At 35.9% G+C, this 22923-nt stretch overlaps 1 protein-coding gene across 5 annotated transcripts in view; it reads left to right on the forward strand.

Moving 5' to 3' along the window:
* Positions 1-22923, forward strand: part of MARCHF1 (membrane associated ring-CH-type finger 1) — a 228733-nt gene that overhangs the window by 64238 nt on the left and 141572 nt on the right. For 4 of the 5 annotated variants that reach the window (XM_032686037.1, XM_032686030.1, XM_032686036.1 and 1 more), the window contains exon 2: positions 11285-11363. The gene's annotated coding sequence lies outside the window, so the exon portion shown is untranslated. Of the gene's footprint in view, positions 1-9476; positions 9608-11284; positions 11364-22923 lie in introns of all 5 variants that reach the window. The other variant, XM_032686031.1, reaches the window with a different exon arrangement.

The raw sequence follows: 22923 nt of genomic DNA on the forward strand, positions 1-22923 counted from the left end.
GCTTTGTGATGAAAATTTTGATTTACAAATTGTTTATATGGTAATAAGTGGACAGATAGGATGTTTTCATAACTCCATTAGGTCCCTTTCCCTGTTAGCATCATATCAGTGAAATCCAGATGGATTCTTGTCATCTCATTGTGTTCTCTTTTGATTTGGGGAGGAGGAAAGACAAAAGAAAAGTTGAGTGGCATGTAAGGCATCTGATCTAACAGAACAAACTGAAGGGGCTCTATTTTATTCTAATTTGTTAAAAGATATATTTCAAGTTATTCAATCTTTATTTTTTTGTGATAATCACATATTTGGGAGCTAGGGCAGTTTCTATGATAATGTTTGTGTTTTCATCTAGAGGAAAAGTAGGGAAAAGCGTTTTCCCTTGTGTATTTGGAAACTTCTGGAAGGGTCCAAGGATCCAACACTTCATTTGGTAAACACAGATTCATTTCTGATTTTTGAAAGTTCTGTTTCTTGTATAGATGCAATGTGTACCTGAATTTTATATATCAGTCAATAGACAGTAAACTGTATTAGATGAAGGATTTCAGACACAACACAGAATTCCTTCAAGCAGAGTTTTTTATATTCCTTATTCCTTAAGGGCTAGTCTGTGGGACCTCATGCAGAAATCCAATATATCTACTTTCATTTATTACGGGACAGTAGTTAAGGATTCAGTTAGAATCCTTAATTAGACTTAACTGTTATGGACGTGACACCTGATTTATAGATTGTCATCGCTGTGGTTTGTTTTTGTCATCTGTCAGGTTCAGGAGAATGGTTGCTGATCGTGTGTTTTGTGCTCATGATAACTGTGTTGAAACCATTTAGGGAAGGTCAATCTGTAAAATCTGTAAGAAGACTCAGATCCTGCTTACTATGTTGTGGTTTAGGAATTTTTAAGGATTTTTCTTCATTATTTTTGGAATTTGGAAAGAGGAAACCTGCTTACAATTGGATCACCTTCCTTTAAAACCATATAGATAATAATCAAAATGGCATTTCTAAATTCTTAGAGTATAATTAATGAGTTGTGCCATGGTTCCAGTTTCTATACTTTCATTGTGGCTGAAAGTTTGCAGTTCAGCAAATAAAATATCCAACCTTCAAAAAGAGACATTTGTTTGAATGTGCCCTGGCACCTGCCAATCTTTTAGTGAAAATTCATGGCAAAATTTCTGTACAAATCTTGAAATATTTTGCAAACTTGAAAACTTTGGGGATTCACTGAATGTGAGGTCACCACTCAGAGTGTGGTCGTGTAAAATGGTAACTATGGCAACTGCAGTGTGTTGAAATGGAGAGTAAACAGAGAGCTTTATATGAAAGAAGTAATATCCTTGGACATAGAAAACATTTTCAGATGAAAATTATGTATGGGCTTTTTTTTTGTGTGAGGTTGTTTTGTTTTCTAATGTCAAGCAAAATTAAGCTTTCCATGACTCATCTACTTCCAAATTTATTTTAATTGGTACTTCAGGTTTCAAAGAGAGGTTTAGCTCATGTTCCCCCATAATCTAAAGCTTGTGGAATATTCCTAGGGCTTTAAAGGCATTAACACCGTAAAGGCATTAAATCAAGGGAAAACTAAAGCTATGAAAATATGTGGCTTAAAGTTTTTGTGTCTCTTCTAGTTTAATGAGAAAAGGAAAGAACAATAGCTTTTGAATTTTGACAAAGACTGTATGGAATAAATGTAGGTGAATGGTAAAGTTACTTAAACAGGCATGTACATAGAGAATGCTGTGCAGTATTTTGATTTGAAGCCTCTGGGAACAGAAAATGACTGGTATTTTTCAAGGCATTCTAAGCTGTAGAACTTGCAAAAGCTGTCATCGGATTCTGCAACACTTGCAAGTCTTTTGAGAGCACCTACACCTCTTTATACTATATCAAATCTCTAGCTTTTCTGATTTGTTTTTTTAAGTTCTATTTTTCTGGATTCTCTTCAGAGCTGGATTTGATTTCTTGTGATTTGTCCCATCAGTGCTGCTTCCCATTATGAGCCCTTTTGCATGAGGAAGACTAGGTAGAAAAAGGAAAGTAGCTGTATATCTTGCTCTCTTCTCCTAAGATAAGAGTTCACAGAGTGTTCCGTCAATAGGGAGAGAAGTACTTTGTTCTAGAGCCTGAGTGGTCAAAATTGTAAAGTCATTGTTAATGACAAAGGTTTTTTTTGTCTTTAAGTAGTCAGGTTTGTGTCTTTGAGTATCTTAATGCGTAGGACAAGATTGAATCTGGGTCTCTAAGTGTCTTGTCAAAATGTTCTAACTGTTAAGAACATCCCTGCCTTCCTCAATATGCTTATAATGTTTTGAAGTAAAGGTGAGCCTCTGTCTGTTTTTGTTTGAAAGGCAGAACCAAGAGTATTTGGCAAGAAGCATTTTGTTCATCTTGCTTTGAGTGTTGAACTCCCAAAAGCTGTTATTGAGCTTTGTGCTGTGATTTCTAAATTTTTCTGTCGTTCTGAATTTGACTAGGGCCAAGCTGATGATCACAAAATTATTGAACAAGTCAGGTGTAGGAACTATGATGACATGACTTTGTCCTCTACCATGGTGATGGAGAAAGCATGACCTTTAATCCTCTGTTTTGTCATCGTTGTCATTAAATATACATAGGGTGAAATCTTCACCCTATTGAAGTTTATGGCACTTATGCTATTAATATCAATGAAGTCATGACTTTACAAGTTGTATATTATAGAGAAAAAGCAGAAGATTTAGATTCAGGTAATTCTCATGAAGTTGTTTTTGCTTCTATTGAATGCAAGTGTTATTTCATTTTGCAATTTTTGTGGTCTCTTAAAAATAATCATGCAGTCTTTATCTTATATGAACATGGCCTTGCCATTTTGTCTTGTTGTTTGTTACAAGAAGTGCAGTAGCAGGATAAAGAGCAAGAAAGCAGAAATAAAATACCAGTATGGATTCATTTTCTCTCACTAGTGGATATCTTCCCATCCCCCAGCCCAAATATGCACACTTCTTACCATGGCAGATATTTCCTTGAATATTTCTTTGAATCATGTTTGATTCTAATGTAATGCAGAAGTGAATGGAAGCAGAAAAATCAGCAGATGTTGAACTAATAGTTAAATAGCTGAGAAGTGAGTGGAAATTTTAAGTTAAGGAATGTGGTATCCGGTACAAAGACTCAAGGAATTCTTTATTTTTAAATTAGTGGGTTATGAAATATATTTGTACACTTGCAGATTCCAACTGTGGAATATATTCCAACTACTTGCAGAAAGATGTGCCTCCTAGTTACCAACTGTGGGAATGTCATTAGCTTAGTTAACCTGTAACCAGTGTCAGGGCTGAGCTGGCATTTGAAGTTGCTCAGGGTTGTTGTGGCTAAAACCAACATATCCATATAGGATACAGGATAAAGCTTATCCTAGTCTTCCGAAACATCTGCCACCTTACAAAGTTGTCTGTATGGAATAAGACTCCAAAATTTTCCATATCCTATTGACAGAATTCTTCTACAACACAAATACAACAGATTATTTGTATTCTGTCTGTATTGTCACACAAAAGATACTGTAGGAAGAAAGGTGATTTTTATCTTTTTCGTGGCCTTACCCAAATTGCAGTGCAATTCCTGGTCTCCCTTCGTAATGCTTACACTCTAGTCTGCTGTCAGAAAGGGAGTGAGATGGCAAGGTTGAAAGGTGATCTGTTGTGCTGTTTCATTGATGACCAGCCAGCAGCACTGACTGACTTAATGCAAATGAGAGCTAGTTTTGCTCAGAGATCCAGTTTGAGGTAGTAGTGTGTAATTCTTGATGGTAACCTAGTTTTAAAATTAATTTTGAATTTATCTTTTGATGTCCTTTTAACCTTTTGGTTTCTTTTGCTGTTAGGTATAAAGCACAGATATGCAGAAATTGCTTTTAATAGAAATACTTGTCACCAACAATCTTTTTCTTAATCACAATTTTTTTTAATCTTTGGCTTTGATTATGGTAGTATTGAATCCCAGATTGAAACCAGCTAATGGATTTTGCAGAGAAAAGGCATAGTTACTATGGCTACACAGCACCCTGAAAGCTTAAAAGGACAAAGGATAAATGAATACAGACCTGGCTGCTCAGCCATTTCTAGACTAGATTCTAATAATTTAAAGGCTTTATAGCCTTTTAGACACTGTCAGAAAAAACAGGATGTTAGTCCTTTAAGAGTTTGTATTTTATTTTTAGATTAAATCATTACTTTTGAAGTAGCATATTTGAAAAATATTTTTCAAAACACGCTCTGCTTGTGATCAGTTTATTTCACATGTATCTGTTTCTTGTAATGAAATTGACTATTACTGATCATTTCATCACTGATGTTTTTATTATGGTATTTCAAAATGAGCCAAAATCTAATCCTCCTATGGACAGGTAAACACAGAGTAAGTGTGGTTTGACGAAAACTTACAGTAATATACTTTTTATAGCTTTCACTGTAATTTTGACTGAAATGTTTTTGACTTTGATTTTCTTGCAAATCAACCTACACATTTAAGAGAAACATTTTGTATATAGTAAAGCATAATAAAGTACATCCATGGTTAGGTTTATACAATTAAGGATCGACTTACCAGTTTTTAGCATCACCCTGCTGACTGATGGCAGAAGTGCTACCATCTGTCTTTGCCTGAGAAATAAAATGCATTAGAAAACATAAACATATCCCTCATCAGTCAAGGGCATACTTTAATGGCCTATTAAAAATAATACAGAAGAAAAGTTTTTAGAGTGTAATAATAAAATAGATCTATCTGCCTACTGATAATTGTAAGCACCGTACTTTGGCTGATGGGTAGTAGAAAACCTTTGGGAAGGTAGGAGTTGAGCTTACAGGTGCTTTACTAAAGAGGTATTTAATGTGCTCTTATTTGCAGGCAAGAGGGCTCTTGTATTTGTATTTTGAATTTTTCTCTCCAGTAACATTTGCATATATTCATAAAGTGTACTAGACTTCCTGCATATGCAACAGACCTTGTTGTCCTCCTATTGGAGATCTATCCTGTGCTTCATAGAAATGCCACATTTGCTACATTAGAACATAGTGTCATTTATGTCTAAGACATGCAAAGAAGCCTTCCTAACTAAAAATATCAAAATTATTGTACAAAATTTCACCAGAGAGACCAGCAATCTAGACCAATCTGTAAAACCTGTTTGGGCCAAGTTTCAAGGGGAGCAAAAGAGAATGCTTGGGAAAACTCAAGAATAACCCAAGGAAATGTATAGGTGAAAGGAAGTTTCGTGGATTAACCCCAGCCAGCAACTAAGTACCAGGCAACCACTCGCCCGCTCCCTGCCTCTGCCCTCCAATAGGAAGGAGAATCAGAAAAAAAGTAAAGCTCATGCATTAACTGCAGTTTAATAATTGAAACAAAATACAATAGTAATAGTAATAATAATAAAACCAACAAAACAATAGTAATAGTAATGAGAAGAAGAGAGAGGAATGAGTCTGTGATTCTATGAATAAAACCCGAGTGAAACAAGTCATACACAATACAATTGCTTACCATGTGCCCATCCTATCCCAAAGCAGCGATTGGCCCCTTTTGGCCAACTCTCCCGGTTTATAAACTGGGCATGACATTCTATGGTATGGAATATCCCTCTGATCAATTCAGGTGAGCTGTCCCAGCTATACTCCCTCACAACTTCTTGTGCACCTCCTTACTGGCAGAGCATGGGAAACATGAAATGTCCTTGATTTAACGTAAGCACTACTGAGCAATAACCAAAACATCAGTGTTACTGACATTAACCTCATATTGAACCCCAAACACAGCACTATGCCAGCTACTAAGAAGAGTATTAACTCCGTCCCAGCCAAAACCAGGACAGGGGGTGATGCTAGTAGAAAATTATTGTGGGAATTTAATCCTGCTGTTTATTATGGATCTGAAATTGCTAAATTGTGGTGGGTCATAAAGTAGCTCTAAGTTATAAATTAAAGTATGGTGATGTAGAAGTGACCCAGAAAGTCTGATTACCATTCAGATCTCCCTAGGGAGATTTGATTCTGGTGGTTTTGCACAGACAAATCTAAAATAAAGATATCAGACTTTGAAATTCAGTAGGCTAATTTTCCTAAATTAAGACAATTCTTCTTTAATTTACAGCTTGAAGAACACTTGTATTGCAATTTCACACAGAATCAGTGTGCTCAAGACTAACATGATATTTACTGAGGGGTGTGGAATTTTTTATGTGCTTCCTTTAAGAGAGTTTTTCAGAAGATTTTCATGTAAAAATATATATTTCTGTCGTGTCTTAAATTCTCAAGATATAATCTCAGGTAAAATATGAGTTACTTTCATGAAATCAGTGTTATTCTTTATCTTGCGTGAAAATGTATTGAGAAATTTTCCTCTTATATTTCTTTGATCATTGTAAACATGAGGATGTAAAATTTAGGTGGGCTAATAATGAGTTGTAGGTGATATCTATCTGAAGTTGTCCCATAGTAAGCAGCCGTTGTGGGCCTTTCATTCAAAAACTTACTTTCCAGCATAGTGTAACCTTATTCTTTAAAACTTGTATCATGCACAATTTGTTTTGCTCCATGTAAGGTAATGATTTTGAAATTTTGATCAAGTAAAAACTACTATCATGTTGACAAGGTTTTTTAAATAACATATATCTCCCACCCTGCCTTAGATTAATTAAATGTAATTATTTAAATGAAATTATGGGATTTATTTATGGGTATTTGTTTCATTCATTTTTTGGTGCTTTTCATTTTTTCTTGATGAAATACTCCATTTATTTATTTACTTGAATACTGCAGAAAAATATACTGCTTGAAATTCAGAAGGGCTTTGACAGAAGACTGAGACTATATGATATTTGATGTTGCTATGGGAAACTGCTTTGCAAGAACATTTGCAGAGCAGATGGACCACGATAAATAAAACAGATACAGGTATTGAATAGATATTGTTTAATGTTCTGTGGAAAAACAGGAAAACAGGAACTTAAATCTATGTAACATAGTTCTTTGATTTGCCCTCTTTTTAATGGATGTGCTGTTTGATATGAGCAGTTCCACAGTGAAGTTTTCCTATAAATTTTATTTTCAACAAATCAAAGAAAATGTCAGGTTTTTCTGCTTCATTTTCTATGTTATGCAAAACAGTAATGTCCTAACTTTATGCTGTAATTACTGCTTTTTGGGATAGCCTCTAAAGATACATCTAAGCACACAAACACTATGGAATGAAAAATCCTTGTGTTTCAGATGTTATAATTTCGTTAGCTTCACATGCTCTTGACTGTTGAGAGCTCTTCTGTAACCTTATACACTAGCTTTTTTCCCTTGATTTAAAAAAATAAAAAGGATAAGATACATACCCTGTTTAAGAACTAGAATGTCTCTGTAATCATGTGTTTGGCACAGAAGTTTGTTTCCATAGCAACATGAACACAAAAGATATCTCTGTGACGATATAAATAAAATGTGCTTTTGTATGAGTATATATGTACAGAAAAATGCTGTTTGTTTAACATGTGTTCTTTGTTCTCCCTGGCAGTGAATAAAAGAGGCACGTGCTGTTTGCTTTTTCTTTAAGGAAATAGGTCATTAGAGAATTTGAAATATAATTTCTAGTCATATCTTTTCAACAGCTCAAATTCTAACTTGTGAAAAGAAAAGCTTATGGAAAAAGAAAAGCTTAATCTACTTCCTTGAAGATGTATGATTTGAACTGCTAAAGGTTTTTTTCCCTCTAAGTAATATATTGACTACAAAATATTTGAACTTTCTACAGTCTAATTACACTTCTTTTCTCATGGGTTATAAAACTTACTCTATGGGTTGATCACTCCACATGAAGTGGAACAGTTCTTTGGGTCATGCTGTCGTAAACCCATGAATGCTTACGTAAGTGTTGGTGTTTTCATTTACTATGAAATACCATGAAATACCATTCCACCAAACTCCATACAGTTGATTCACATTTTTAGTGTGCATGTTATCCAATTTTTTTGAGTAGTCAGAGTAATGTTTGTTTGCTTTTTCAGTATATCTTTCCACTATGAAACAAAATACATTTGATATATTTGTTGTTGATCCATTTTAAAAATCAAAAGTGAATATCTACCCGAAGTTCTACGTTTATGTATATTTACTTTCTCATGGGAAACTGGGAGAGTTAGAAGCAGAAATTATAGAGGAAAATTTTTGTCTTTTACAATCACAAAATCACAGAATCATTAGTGTTGGAAGGGGCCTCTGGAGATCACCTAGTCCAACACCCCTGCCAAGGCAGAGTCACCTAGAGTAGATTACAGAGGAATGCATCCAGGTGGGTTTTGAATGTCTCCAGAGAGGGACTATCAGAGTATCTGAATTTTTTCTGTTGCTTTTAATCTGTGATTGTAAAGTCTTGCCATTAATATCAGAGAGGCCAAAAGTCATGTTGGCATGACTATCAGGGTTACTATATGTTGCTAGCTTTCAGCTATAACCTTTTTATTCCTTTTACACTAGCTAAAGCCCAGTGAGGTTGATTGTACATTTTCTTCCCATGCATCGTGGAGAAGAGATTTCATGGGTGATTAATTTAACCTCTTTTCAATTTATTTTAAGCAAAGACCAGTTAAATAAAACACTTTACAGAATCATAGAATTGTTGAGGTTGGAAGGGACCTCTGGAGATTTCCCAGCCTCCTGGTCAAAGCAGGGTCACCTAGCACATATTGCCCAGGTCTATGCCCAGTTGGATTTTGAATATCTGCAAGGATTCAGATGTATCGTGGGCAACTCATGCCATTGGTTGACCCACCCTCACAGGAAAAAAAAAGCCCACAACATTAAGTGGATATCTTTTACTTATGCCTGTTCCGTCTTTTCCTTTCACTTGATACCACTGCCTTCCTTACTCTGCCCCAACCAGGTATTTGTAAGCACAGAACAGATTCCTTTTAGTCTTCTCTTCTCAAGGCCTCCATCTCTCATACCCTCTCCTCATACAAAAGGTTCTCCAGTCCTTTAATTACCTCTATGGTCTCTTGCTGGCCTTGCTCCGCTAAGTCTATGTCTCTGTTTTACTGGGTAGCCCAGAACTGGGCCCAGGTTCAGGGAGGCTTACCAGTGCTGAGTAGAGTGGAAGGATCACCTCCCTCAATATGCTGCTGATACTCTTCCTAATGCAACCCTGATAGCTGTGCGCCTTCTTTGTTGTGAGGGCTCATTGCTGGCTCATGGCCAGCTTGTTGTCCCTCAGGTCCTTTTCTGCCAACATGCGTGGAATTATTCCTACCAAGTGCAGGAATTTGCATTTCCCTTTGTTGAATTTTGTGAGGTTACTGTTGGCCCATTTCTCAGCCTGTCAGGGTCTTTCTGGTCTTTCAGCACAACTCTCTGATGTATCTAATACTCTTAGTTTTGCATTATCTGTGCACTGTGTCTCACCTTGCAAGTTATTGATGAATTTCTACTGAAATTTTTGTGTTTCATCAGTTTGTCAGGGAGAAGACAATGGGAGGCTCTAAGAGAAACATTATTTAAGTCAAGATAAGCAATGTTCAGTGTTCTCTCCTTGTCTACTGCGTCAGCCTTCGGTCAGCCTTGTTTTTGTGAAAGGCTATCAGGTTGGTCAGGCACAATTTCCATGCTCACTATACCCAAACAACTTCTTATCCCACTTGTGTTTGGTAATGGTTTTCAGGTTTAATTTCTCCATTCCTTTCCCAGGAGTCGAGGTGAGCCATGACTGACTTTCTTTAAAGTAGAGATGATATTTATTTTCTTCCAGTCCTCAGAGTTTCCTCCCTCCACCCTGATCACTGTGACCTTTTTTGATGTTTCTGTGGTTGAGTGCTCTCACGATGACATCAGCCAGCGCTCAGTACATGTGGGTGCATCTCATTATGGCTTGTGGATCTGTGTGTGTCCATTTTGTTTAAATGCTTCCTAACCTGATCCTCCTTCACTGAGAGGAAACCTACCTTGCTCCAGGCTTTCCCACTGGTCGCAGAGACCTGAGATTGCTGAGGGATGATTTTCTCACTAAAGAGTGAGATGAGAAAGTCATTCAGTGTGTTGGCCTTCATATCCTTTGTGAGGTCTTCATCAGCAGTGGGCCACCATTTTCCGTAGTCATCCTTATGCTGCAGACAACACCAGCAGAAACATTTTGTGTTCCCTTTCATGTTCATGTGAGCTATTTACCCATGTCTATGATCCCAGTGAAGTTGTCATTCTCCAACTGCGTGCACCTCCTAATTCCGCCTGTTCCCTATGCTGTATGCATTAGCATACAGGCTCTTTGGAGAGCTGATTTCCTGGAAAAGGTAGGCTGGTAGGCTTTTCTCTATGTACATGCACACAGTTGCAGTTGGACCCTTACAGCCCTGGTTTTTTGCTTACAGATTTCCTCCTGTTGACATTGCCGGATACTCTTTGCTTGCCAACCTGGTCCTTCACTTCCTCTTTTGATTGCTGGTCATCCTCTCCTAACCCTGTTATTCCTAGTTTGAAATTCTCATTACTGGATTGGCCAGCCTGTTGGCAAAAATATTTTTCCCCACTTATGTGGACAACATTGCTACTAAACAATCCTCTGTCCTCGTAGAACATCCCATGATCATGTGAAATCCAAAACCCTGTTGCCCACACCAACTGCTCAACCAATTGTTGACATGTGGGATCTGTCAACTCCTTCTTCACTCCTCTGCTTTTCTGAAAGCATTGAGGAGAAAACTGCGTGAGCTCTCCATGCTCTTGACACCCCTGCCCCCACATTCCCTAACACCCCCCCCACATACATGAACAGCAATGTAGTAAATGTTAAGTGTTTTATCTATTGTACTCTTTTGTGAGCAAAGTTATGTAAAAACATTGCTGGAGAACTAATTATATGTTTTGACTTTTTTTTTTTAATTAAGCTTTATTTATTCTTGAATGTTATTCTGCCAATGCTGTATGGGTTGGCTGGTTATAAAAAGGCTTTTTTCTCTAGTGTGGCTGATAGAGGGAAAATCATGTATGGTTTTCCTGTGCTCAGGAAAATCAAGGATTAATCTCAAATCAATCTGAAATTCTACAGAAAGATTAATGGTTATCAGTATCTGGTGAAGAATTTGATATAAATTGTTTAAGTCTACCTTTCAATTCCAGAATTTTTATTGTAGGTTGTATCATCTGGAAGACACCAGCATAAAATGTTGTCCCAAACTTTGCTTCATAGCATGTTTTAAGACAATGAAATAGACGCTATTTTAACATTCTGACTGGTTTCACATGTGTCTTGTTTCTGTTTGTTCTAGGAAATGAACCCAGGAAGTAATGTGAAGGGTCATGTGAAGCTCTGTCATAGCAGAAATTTTCTGAAAGATTGCTTTACCTGTAAGTTCTTCTTTTCTGTTGTTAAATGTTGAATTATATTGTACAGTTAGAAAAAAAAAAGTTTATTTTGAACTGGACTTGCAGCTTGATTGTGAAGAATGTCTTACCAAGTTTAACACCTACTATTATTAACTTTATATTTTAGGGAGGAGCAAGCAAACGTTTTTCTTCTTTTATTGAGGTTTTGAATCTAATGAGCAAGATTTTCATGCTGAGTCATTATAGGTTATACCTCCACTGTGATGCATGCTAAACTGCAAGAGTTTTTTTTTCAGAAATTCTTTTAAAAGCAAATGAAAGGTGAAAATCATCCAAACTCGTATGAGAGTGTGAAACTTTACCACTAAAAGTTCTAGATTGCGTGTGCGGATGCCTGTTGTGACTCAGACATCTTCAGTTTTCAGAGTTATTAAATTATATGATAGTGCTCTTTACAGTTGTGTCACTTGTGGCAAAGAATTTTCTTCAAGCTACAGTGAACTCGTTTAATTTTACATACAGCTCACAGTAAACTCCACTTAGGAATTTAAACTGTTTTTTTCATCTCAACTCCAATTGTCTACATCAAATATTTAAGTGAGATGAACTTGTCTTCCTAGCAATATTGCAAGAAAAAGTATTAAAAGATCCATTTTACATAAAGAACAGAAAACATTAGGCTGATTTTGACAGATACACGTAGGTGGGGGTAGAACTGAGAGCAGAATCTGAAGTTCTTAGTCCCCATCAAGTGGTATAATTCAAAAATATATAGATAGGCCTAAAAAGTGTATCACGAAGGAGACTGGGAGTTTGCAAGCTAGAATTTAGGCAGTATATTAATTTTCTCCCTTTTGTATGTAATTGTCATGATTTGACTAAACATCAACTAGATATCAAGATCTGAAAACTTTAAGGAAGAAGGTACTGATGAAAAATGTTTCAAATTTGATAATAACAGTTTTAAAAAACTTAAAAAAATAATAATTTCAGAATTTTTTCCTTATTTAGTTCTCTATTTTAAAGTAGCAGCAAAGTCTATACATGGGCAGCACAAGTAATTTAGTTTAACATAAAACCTGCAACGAAATAAAAACTTGGAAACACTAGTCTTCCACAATTCAAGATCTTTATGAGGTTTCGGAAAATGTCTTGATATTTATTCTGATTTTTTCAAAAAGTACTTCTTTGTCTCAGTATTTTTTAGTGCTCTGATGTAACTTGAGACAACCATAAATTAGGTACAAATACAAGAAAATCTGTTAGAAATTAGAATCTTAATTCTGCACTTTGACTTGTAAAGTAAAAACTGAACATTATTGTCTTTCTTGTATTAATATTCACACAGTACTGGTGCAACTTCAGCAATTGCCCTATGTTATCTTAAATGTATTAAATGACCGATGATGTGCATTTCCTTTGGTTTATCAAAGAATTTAGAGAAGCTATTTTAGGATAATTCAAGGAGACTTTTACAGTTAGTCAAGAAACTGCTGCTTTGATAATGCTGTCTTAATAACTGAATTTGTCAGATTTTCAGTATTATTTAGGACTAGTCAGACAAGTGGATTTCCAGCATCATAATGGTAGCCTTAAAAAAACCCTACACAAACTGATAAGAGCTAAGATTGAGTTAGAATTGTCTAATATATTTTAATTTTGTCTTCTCTTTCAAGTAATTCCTCTGTTCATGTCTTCATGTTTCTCTGAAAAATCCAAGTATTTTATTGTGTGTACCTGTAGATATAGTAGTATGTGTCTGCAGATGTGTATCAATTAGAGATATTTATATTCATTGAAGATAAGATAACATTTGGGACAAAAGTACAGAAGTGACTTGGAAAATTCTTAGGTGATAACATGGAGAAAAGTCTTTGACAGGATGCAAACATGCTGTATTGCACACTGAACAATAAAGCACATTTGCAGCCTCCCAGACAACAAATGCATTATTTGGAGTCCTGCAAATATGCTGATTTCTGTCTGATTTTAATACTGTGACTTCATTTGAGGACAAAATAGCAGAAAAAAGGATGATATTGTTACTACTACTATTATTATTTTCTGAGCACAGGTCACTACAAGAGAGAGAAATCTAACATTTTTAACCATCAGATAGTTCCAACTTATTTTTGTCAAGTCTTTTCGTTAGAAATAATTCCATACTGTTAATTGTTATATTGATTAAAAGTCTTTCTGTTATAAATTTATTGTACATGGTAATATTCTGAATGAATTAAATCAGTGTTGTAAAAGTGGCTGTCATGACATACAGACATGTAACTATATAACTCATTGAGATTTGTAGATCGTAGTGGCAATTACTTAATTATGATCAGGTTTGTAATTATTATATTTTTTCCCAAAAGGAATTTGCATGTATTATTTCTATTAATGTTAGCTGGTGAACAAATCATAGCATCATAGAATAGTTTGGGTAGGAAGGGACCTTAAAGATCATCTAGTTTCAACTCCCCTGCCATGGGCAGGGACACCTTTCACTAGATTAAGGTGAACAAAGCCTCATCCACTTGGCCTTGAACAATTCCAGGGATGGGACACCCATAACTTCTCTGGACAACCTGTTCCAGTGTATCACCACCCTTTGCGTAAAGAATTTCTTCCTAACATCTATTCTAAATCTCTCCTCTTTAGTTTAAAACCATTCCCCCTTATCCTATCATCAACCACTTGTGTAAAAACTCACTCTCCCTCTTTTTTATAAGCTCCCTCTAAGTACTGAAAGGGCACAAGTAAGAAAACAGGAATATTTTTCTACTTCTCCGCCCCCCAGCTAGATTGTTCTATGTTAAACTGGTCACCATCAAAATAATGTTTCTGTCCTGTGCTTATAAAAGATCAAACTTCAGGTATCTTAATATGTTCTTAATAAGTAGTAGCACAAAGCCTGCTTCCATATTTTTTTAGAAGAACCAGAATTTCAAAATATGATAACCTTTCACTGTGACAGAAATTTAAGAGTACAATCATTATGTTTACACATTAAATTATTCCTCTTTATGAAAGGCATGTTTGCTGATGAGTTCACCTTTTTCTGTGAATACTTCCCTTGCTGGATCTCTGGAGAACTTAGCTTTTTCTCCTATTCTTCCCATGCCCTCTGAAAAAAGAGATCTGAAATCTTCTCTTGATTCCACTGCCAGTACAGAATTGGGTCAATTGTTTGGAGATCCTGATGAGAGTCTAGTGCAAGTAGGGAAAAAGGTGAAACTAACCCAGTTAAAAACCAAAAACACCCTACCAAAACCAAGAGTAAGAATTGAAGTGATGTCTTTAGAAACTGGTAAAGAATAGCAAAGATTTTTTGTTGTAGAAAATTCCAAGACCCTAAGAGCACATTAATTTCCAAGGAGTGTCTTGCACAACTCTAATTAAGGTTTCAGTGATCTCTGAGGATTGAATCTTCCACTGCTCTCCCCACGCCTGCCTTTTGTCTTTCTGAACTAAACTTAGACTTGAACTTTTATATCATGTGTTGCCTGGCGTAAATTTTCATGTCCAGTTTGGTGAATATATTCAGGGGATACAAGTTATAACTGTGGCATTTTTGCATACTGTAAGCATCTTCCTGATCATAAGCTTGTATGGTGCTAACTTGCAGAGTAAGGAGAATAGAATTATTGTAAAGGTCTTTCATCTTTTGCTTTATTACTTATTAAGAAGATTTTTTTTTTTAATAAGGGGTCTATTGAGGAGATATAAATAGATATATCTGAACTGATGACACTTAGAAATACAACAGCTGTCCCTGTTGCTTGATAATTTGCTTTGCTGAGGTACAATTTCATGCTTTGTTAAAATCAGACAGATATTACCTATGCTTTGCTGAAGGTGAAATAAGAGGACAGGCTCTGTGAAAATTCTGTGTTTTTAAAAATATATGGTACCTAATACTAACTGAAAGTAGTGGTCAGGAAAAAATGTCCTGTAAGTTAAATATGTTGACATAGTAAAGACCACTGATGAAACTAAAACAAAATATTTTATTCTTTACAGACAGTATGCAATCAATGTTTTCTTTAGGCATAAACTTCCTAAATCTCAGGTAGTGTCAGAATGCACGTGTAGATATCAAAATGGTGCTAGTGAACATGTGCACACCATTCATAAGCCGCCAGCCATGGCTTTATTAGCTGTTGAACATAAGGAAAACTGGAGAATCATGTGAGCTGCCTTAGAAATTAAGAGGTTGATGGCTTCTCAGGGAATTAGCAGTGCCAAATTTGAAAAAGTGACGTGGGGAAAAAAAAAAGGCACACAAATAAAAAAAAATATTGCAAAGAATTCTCAGGAACTGAAGAGAAGGTACTCTGTTTTGATGGAAAAAAAAAAAAATGAGGTCCAGTGGGAGAAAAGGGAGGGAATGATACAAACCATGAGTACTTCTGACTAATAGTTGTTATTTTGTATTTTTGATTAGTCTAATGGTTTTCAAATTTAGCAGAAGACAACTTATTAGTTTATTTTCACTGTTATGAAAATATACATTAATTCTATATATATTTTTTTATAATTAATAATAAGTTTCTGGTTAATTATGTGCTGGTTTACAGAATGTATGGGTAGGAATATAAATGCTTTGATTCCCTCATTTAGCATGGTGTGGTTATATCATATGCTTCCAAATTACGCAACAAGATTTGGCTTCACAACTTCTCTCAAGACTGAGTTTCCATCTGTCTTGAGGTTACTGTCTTGACCATGCTGTAGCAGTAGCTTGGAAGGGAAAGAATGAGTACCATTATGTAGCCTGTCATTTTTACTTCACCTGTTTATTACACTCATTAGCTATTACTCTGCAATTAGTCCATAGACAGGAAACGTTATCTGGGATTAAGAGCCAGTGAAAATTGTTTTTGCTGAGTCTGTTTGCAAACAGTTGTTTGTCCTGCAAACAAAACCAATGCATTTTAGAGCGTAAGTCATAACGATGTTAGAAAAGTGCAAGAGAATTCCCTACAGTTTTAATTCACACCACTTTACAGGAACAACGATTTCAGGTGAGATATGTATTGTTAGGCTGTACGTCTACATCTCATACTACTTGCCTTTGGGCAAAAAACTTTGTTTCAGCTTCCCAACAGATAAAAAGTTCAACTCCACTCTCAATAATTTACACAGTGTGGAGGTGTTGTATTGTTGTATTTACACAGTGTGGAGGTGTTGTATTGTCAGAGAGATGCAAGGGGTGCAGCAGGACCTCCAGAATGCTCACAGAAGGACACTCATCTCTGAGAAGCTTGTTTGGACCCACTGAAAGCAGAACACTCCTAAGAAACCTCGTATTGGTAGAGAAACAACTTAAATTTTTGTCCTTCATGTTGCCTAGGGGTTGATGTGTCACACTGAGCATTGTGTCTCCCTCTTCTAAAGGAGACTTAAACTCTTCTAAAGTTTAAGGTGACTGTCTCAGGAGATGTCATTTGCAGGATTACTCTTGCCATAGACTACTGATACCGTCTGAGAGACTGTAATGATTGTTGCCTTCTAGTGTCCTCTACAAAGCTAGAGAGGATACTTATTAATGTAATGAACCAAAGACAGCACTGTTCTTGTGGGCACATTCATGTAAGCATCGTCTAACGATTCTCCATTTCCACTACCACCTCAGTAGTTTCCTGGAAAAAAAAAAAAGTGTAAGCTCTTGGCTCTAAACTTGAATGGGAGAGGCTAATTCATACTTCTGTAATTATTTTGATTGCAGTTTATTGTTGTAGTCTATTTCAGGTAAACCCACACTGCATGAATCATAAGAAATTGCTAGTTAGAAAACAGTTAAAATGTCAAGAGATGCTTTGCTCCTCAAGTAACTAGTTTAGCATTAATGTCAGGTCTGTGTGGCTATGAGTTGGGGTTGGGTTTTTTGCCTTTTTTTTCTTTTTTAAATCATGTGCATTGTAAGAGCATTGCCTTTCAGCTATGCAGTAATCTCTGATAGGTTACTTGTATTTTTAGATTTTGTATGACTTTTGTACTCGGCTTCAAGATATCCTTTTTATACAGCTATTGCTTTGTAAATAGGTTGAAGTGAGTATGACTATAAGTAGAAGGTTTATTGAAACAGAAAACAACATGAAGAGCGACATAAGATATTACTGACAAACTGACAGGAGGGCTGTAGGAATACTGATGTGCTTCCTATGTGTGTTTCTATTTTGTGATTAATCAGTGAAAGGAGTCAATAATCTAAAACAAGGTAAACAAGCAAAACTTACCTGTTCTGCTATCTGCAGCTTTTGTTGACTAGGAGGTAGGACATATCAGCAGCTTGTGTTTTTTTTTCCTTGACTGGCCCAGCAGTGTACATAGTCTATATTATATGGAGCTGCGTAGAAGATCTTGAGAAAACAAGATTTTGTGCACTATTGCCACCTCCCATTACTAGCATTGCATAGCTGTTGGTGCAATCCTTGGACTTCCAGGTTCAATTATCTTGTTATGGGTGGTAAAATTGGAAGAATACTGCTGATAGGTAGTATTTGTGTGTTTAAATACTTAAAATACATAGTTATAACTGTAGTTTGTAGCTAGAATTTCTAACAGGTACACCTTGCAATATACCTTGATTATTCTCTGACTGGGGACGTGGCTAGACTAGAGCTGTGTGTGTGCTTCCTGCCTGCATGGGAGGGTTCCTTGCTGAGGGAACCCTATGCGTAGGTCAGAGAGGTATGATGAGTATTAATCTTGTATTAATTTGGAAGGTACTGTTCCTGGAATGTTTTGCAGCAATCGTTCAAGAATTCCTGCTAAAGCAAAAACTTCTTTAATGCTCTTTCTTGTAAAATGTCGTAAAAGTTAATTCCTGAGGCTACATTAGCACTGACAGCACTGGCTGCTGTTAATTTCAGAGTACAAAATTCGTGCCAGCATCTGGCTTAACAGAGGAGAAAATTTGCTTTGGAGTGTAGACTGTGCACATAGCCACCTTGAGTGGCTACGGTTAGATGGTACATATAAACTCTTTCCCCAGTGTATATCAGTCAAAGAAAGAGGATTGCAACAACTTCCATTTTGAAGTGAACTTGGCTTTCATATTTAAATGATCTGTTGAAGAGATGGCAGTAGTGTGCATCTTAAAGAAGTAGGTTATATCATCTATATTTTGTCTCAATTGACATTAGAGGGCAGGAAGATACTGGAATGATCCTTACAGCCTTAGTTTCCTGGGTGCTCCCCTCATGAGTCTCTCATGGTTTCAGCAGGTCTGATAGCCTGGCTTTCATGTGCTCAAACATGAACACCCCTGAGAAGGGAGTGCAGCTGAGCCTGCTCCTGACATGGAGAAAGAACAGAGCCATGACACTTGAAGGTTAGAGCTTAGGAGTGCCTGGGGAGTGTCTCTGCCCTCACGTGTACTGACTTGGCAGTGGGAGTATATGTGTGTTGTACTGGAATTGTCTTTGTGTAAGATGCTACAGTGAAGATGTTTCCTGAGAGCTGACAAAATGTAACTGCATTGGTCACAAAGAAATTGAAAGCAAAATGTCAGCAATTCTTTTCTGACTGTAGATAGACTAACTGAGATTTTTGTTTTGGAAGAGATTGTATTTTATTTTAAATAATGTTTTTTTCTTCCTAAGCAAATCACACTATATTTAAATGGAGCTAAATATACAAAGTATATATATATATTCTGCATAAGCAGAGTTATAATGAGACAAACAGATACAAAAGGAAGCTGTTACTGGTTTTTTTCCTGGAAGATTTCTCTAATTTGCAATGTTTTTAATAGTCCACATAAATCAATTTTTGAAGATGTCTCCATGAATAAGGATTTTGTTATATTTGACAAATGCATTTAAATACAGTTATACTACTACTGCTATTATTATTAGCTGGCATGATGCCATGCTGAACACTTTGAAGCAGACAGATGTAAACTCACCTAGAGAGATGTAGTCATAACCAGTAACAATTAAAAGTATCTTATTAGCTCTTAAAAGTCTCATCTGAGACCTAAATTTGGATTTTGCTAATGTATCCTAGAAGCAATTCTTTCAACAAAATGTCTAATTGTCTTCTAATTCTTAATGTTACTATGACTCTAACTGCAACCTGTAACTGAATTATTTACTTTAATTTTATGCTTTATAAAAATTCTAGCCTTTTACAATTTATGAAATGTTTTCCTTACAATTTCATTCAATAGGCCCTTGTTTTCTGTCCTGGTAAAATTCTTCATCTATCGTTTTGTGTATCTTTCTTTACTTTATTCACTTTTGTTCTTCATCATTCCTCTCCTCCAATTTAATAGTCTGTCCTTTTCATCTGTCTTTCTGCCTGTGGAAGTTTTGTGGATTTTGTACTGTTGAAGTGAACCTAATGGGATGGGACTGTCGCAGTGAATGTTTATGACCTTGTTGCAATTGTTTCTGTGGAACTGGTGACACATCCCTCAAAAAAACAGAGAAAGCAAGTACAGTAACAGTTTTGGGGAGTTTTTTTCCTACTTCTTTCTTTTTATGTTGGTTATACAAAGCTTTGTTTTGATTCTATTACGCTGTACCTGTAATGTGGTTACTTTATGTTAAATAAGTCATAGCAAGAGTCTCTGTTTTTTGTTGCAATAAAAATACCCCAATAACTAATCATGCTTAGTTGTTTTCACATTTCTGATCTGTGAATGGAAGAAAAGATGGTATTTGCAGACATAAGTTGGGCACTGTTATTACTGCAAGAAGTGTGAGGTAAGAATGATTATAATGATTCTTTGATATCAGTGAATTTTTATCCTTTTGTCTTTTTCTTTTTAACAAGTGTTCCTATTTTAATAAAACTGGGTTTCCAATTTGCTAGACATGACATGCATATAAAGAAATATTCTTTTCCTGCGGGAGTGCCTACCATCTAAATATACAGAAAACACATGGGTTGAAAATAAGGTTTTACAGTGGTAGCTTTTTCTATAAGCAGAGCTTACTTGCTCCATCATTTATGCCTTATGTTCTGGTTGAAAGAAAGTTTCTTAGACTTCAAGTTTTTTACAAGGAAAGTTGTAATGAAGTGCTTATTCACTAAAAGTAAAAAAAAGAAAAAAAGTGATTATTGGTTAAATGAAGAAATTGCACCCGTAACTGAACAGACAGCATATGAAGGTTCATGCTTGCGTCATACTCATAGTCATACACTGCCTTGAGTAGACTGGGCTATGCAATTTAAAGAAGGGCACCTCTCAGCTTTTTGTTACTCATGTACTACCAGGGAATCATGCTCAGACGACAGCAGGGAATTTCAGTGCTTTTCTAAAGCAAACAGTTCCAAAAATTGCAACAGTAGGGCACTTGATCTAAAAACAGATTTGTACCTGCTATTAATTGGATCCGGGGCGGATTTCACAGCATGCAGCAGAAAGGGAAAATTTTTTCTCTGCGTCACAAGTGTAATGAAACTTGACCCAGTGCCACTAATAGTTGTGGCTTAGTTGACACAGTCTTGTAGCTTTTTTAAGTTAGTAGGACAGCAACGACTCAACTGTGAAAAGTATTTCATTCTAAGCTGAGTAATAGGAGAGAGCAAAGCTGCTTCATTCATTGCTTAGTGTCTCATAGACACCATCGTTTTAGTCTTTCTGGTAAATGCATGTTACAGTATTGTTATTATAGGTTTTATTCTGTCTCATATCACTTCAGTTTTCCTTGACGTTAGTGAGGGAAAATCGTCTAGCGAGGGGTCATTTTTTAATTGCATGTTCTATCTGAAAGGAGAATTTCAGTGAGATGAGAGAGCTCTGGGTTTTCAGTTAAGTTTGTTTAAGTTTACTACTTAGGCTGGAAAAGCCAGTGGGATGAGATTTAGGTGATAAAATACCTTTGCAGGCAACTGAGGAATACTGGAGGGAGTGAGCAAGAACTGACTAGGAGGAAGTTCTACTATCTGTTTATGAGATTGAATGTTATTTTAAGGTAAATGATTCTTAAAATACTAATACCTACTAAGTGTTTATCAATGGATGATATTAGAAAAAAATGGTAATCAGAACAAAATGTGCCACAATAGTTTTTCTGAATATTTAAAGGTGCAGGCTTTGTTCAAGGTGCTTTGAGGCTTATCTTTCTGGGAAACATGGAAATGTTATCTATGCATTCTTTTCTAAAGAAATTTCACAGTACTTCTTGAAATAATGTTTGCCGGAAGTGGAAATTTTACTAACTTCAGAAAATATTCAGTTTCAGCTTCAAAATATTTTATTTTTTAGATTTTTTCTATTTTGACCTGAACTGGTTCACTACTGTCATGAAACATGTTTGATATTTAATATGTCTTTTTATGCAGACCAAAATTTCACTAAATTCTCTTTGAAGAAAATAAAGGACAAATCAAGAATATCTTTCAAAGATATTCAGTGTAGATTAAATCCGTCAGTAAGTGAAAAGGATACAGTTTTCAAATGTGATCATGGTGGATTTTTGCAAGGAATTTGGTGTCAAATTGCCTTGGAAATTTAGCAGGCACAAGACTTTAAATTTATTTAGACTCTTCAGAAAATTCAATGCCTAATTCCAGGTTAAGGCGCTAAGTAAGCAGCACCCAAAGTAGAGGATCTTTAGGTGCAGAATTTAGAAACACTCTTAGGAGAAAGTTGATTATATTGGTTTTGAAATATTTTTGGTGGGGGTTTTTTTGGGTTTTTTTGTTTGTTTGTTTGGGGTTTTTTTTGTTTTTTTTTTTACTTTTCTGCTAGCATTTTTTTCCTATGTGCCTATTAAACTGACACAGTCTAGTCTAACAGTGGTATTGTCCAAGGTCTTTATTAATTTTCCCCAGTTTTTTTCTTTTTCTCCTCTTTTGTAACTGTTTTTGCTTCAAGTATGTGTTGGATTTCCTTAGGCAGTTTCAAATAATTTTGCACTGGTGTATTCAAGAGTTTTAAAATATCACCGATGTATATGCCTAGTTACTGAACCTGATATTTTTGTGCATTGGAGAAAGAGGTTTTCCACAGCTATTAGCTGAAATTTGTGTAATGTGGTCTGATATCTGCATATAGCGTCTGCTTTGAGACAGCTGCTACCCTTGCGTTTTTTCCACACTGGGTACCTGAATGAAAATGAAGATATATTCCCTGCTTGCAGTGTTTATTACTAGAAAATGTACTGCAAAGTACATTAATGGATTGTGCATGCCAGTTCAGATTGCAGTCTTTATTTCCCATTCTCAGCACAGATACCCTAGGTCTTAAAGTTAGGATTACACTGTAACACCTCCAAGATGTGAAACCACTCCCATCTGCTTCTGAACTTCAAACTTCTACTGAAAACATGAACAAAATCACAGCTTTGGCACAAATGTCACACATTTCTTACACAGCAAAGGTCCACCCTTAAAATTATGCTGGGCAAATACACAGACTGAAAATGACGGAACAGGAAATCATTATCTGAATTTGAATTTTAACCATTGCCCTCCCCCCCCCCCCCCAAGGACCTTTTTTCAGTGGGAAACTACAAAAAGCTGTCAGCAGGAGATTGAGAAATCTGACCCTTCATTAATTTAGGCTCCTAATAACCTCTTCAGACTATTTTAAAAAATGTAGTTATTCAGTGAGAAAAACAAGAAA

Source organism: Chiroxiphia lanceolata, chromosome 4 (assembly GCF_009829145.1).
Source record: "Chiroxiphia lanceolata isolate bChiLan1 chromosome 4, bChiLan1.pri, whole genome shotgun sequence".
Classification (NCBI taxonomy): domain Eukaryota; kingdom Metazoa; phylum Chordata; class Aves; order Passeriformes; family Pipridae; genus Chiroxiphia; species Chiroxiphia lanceolata.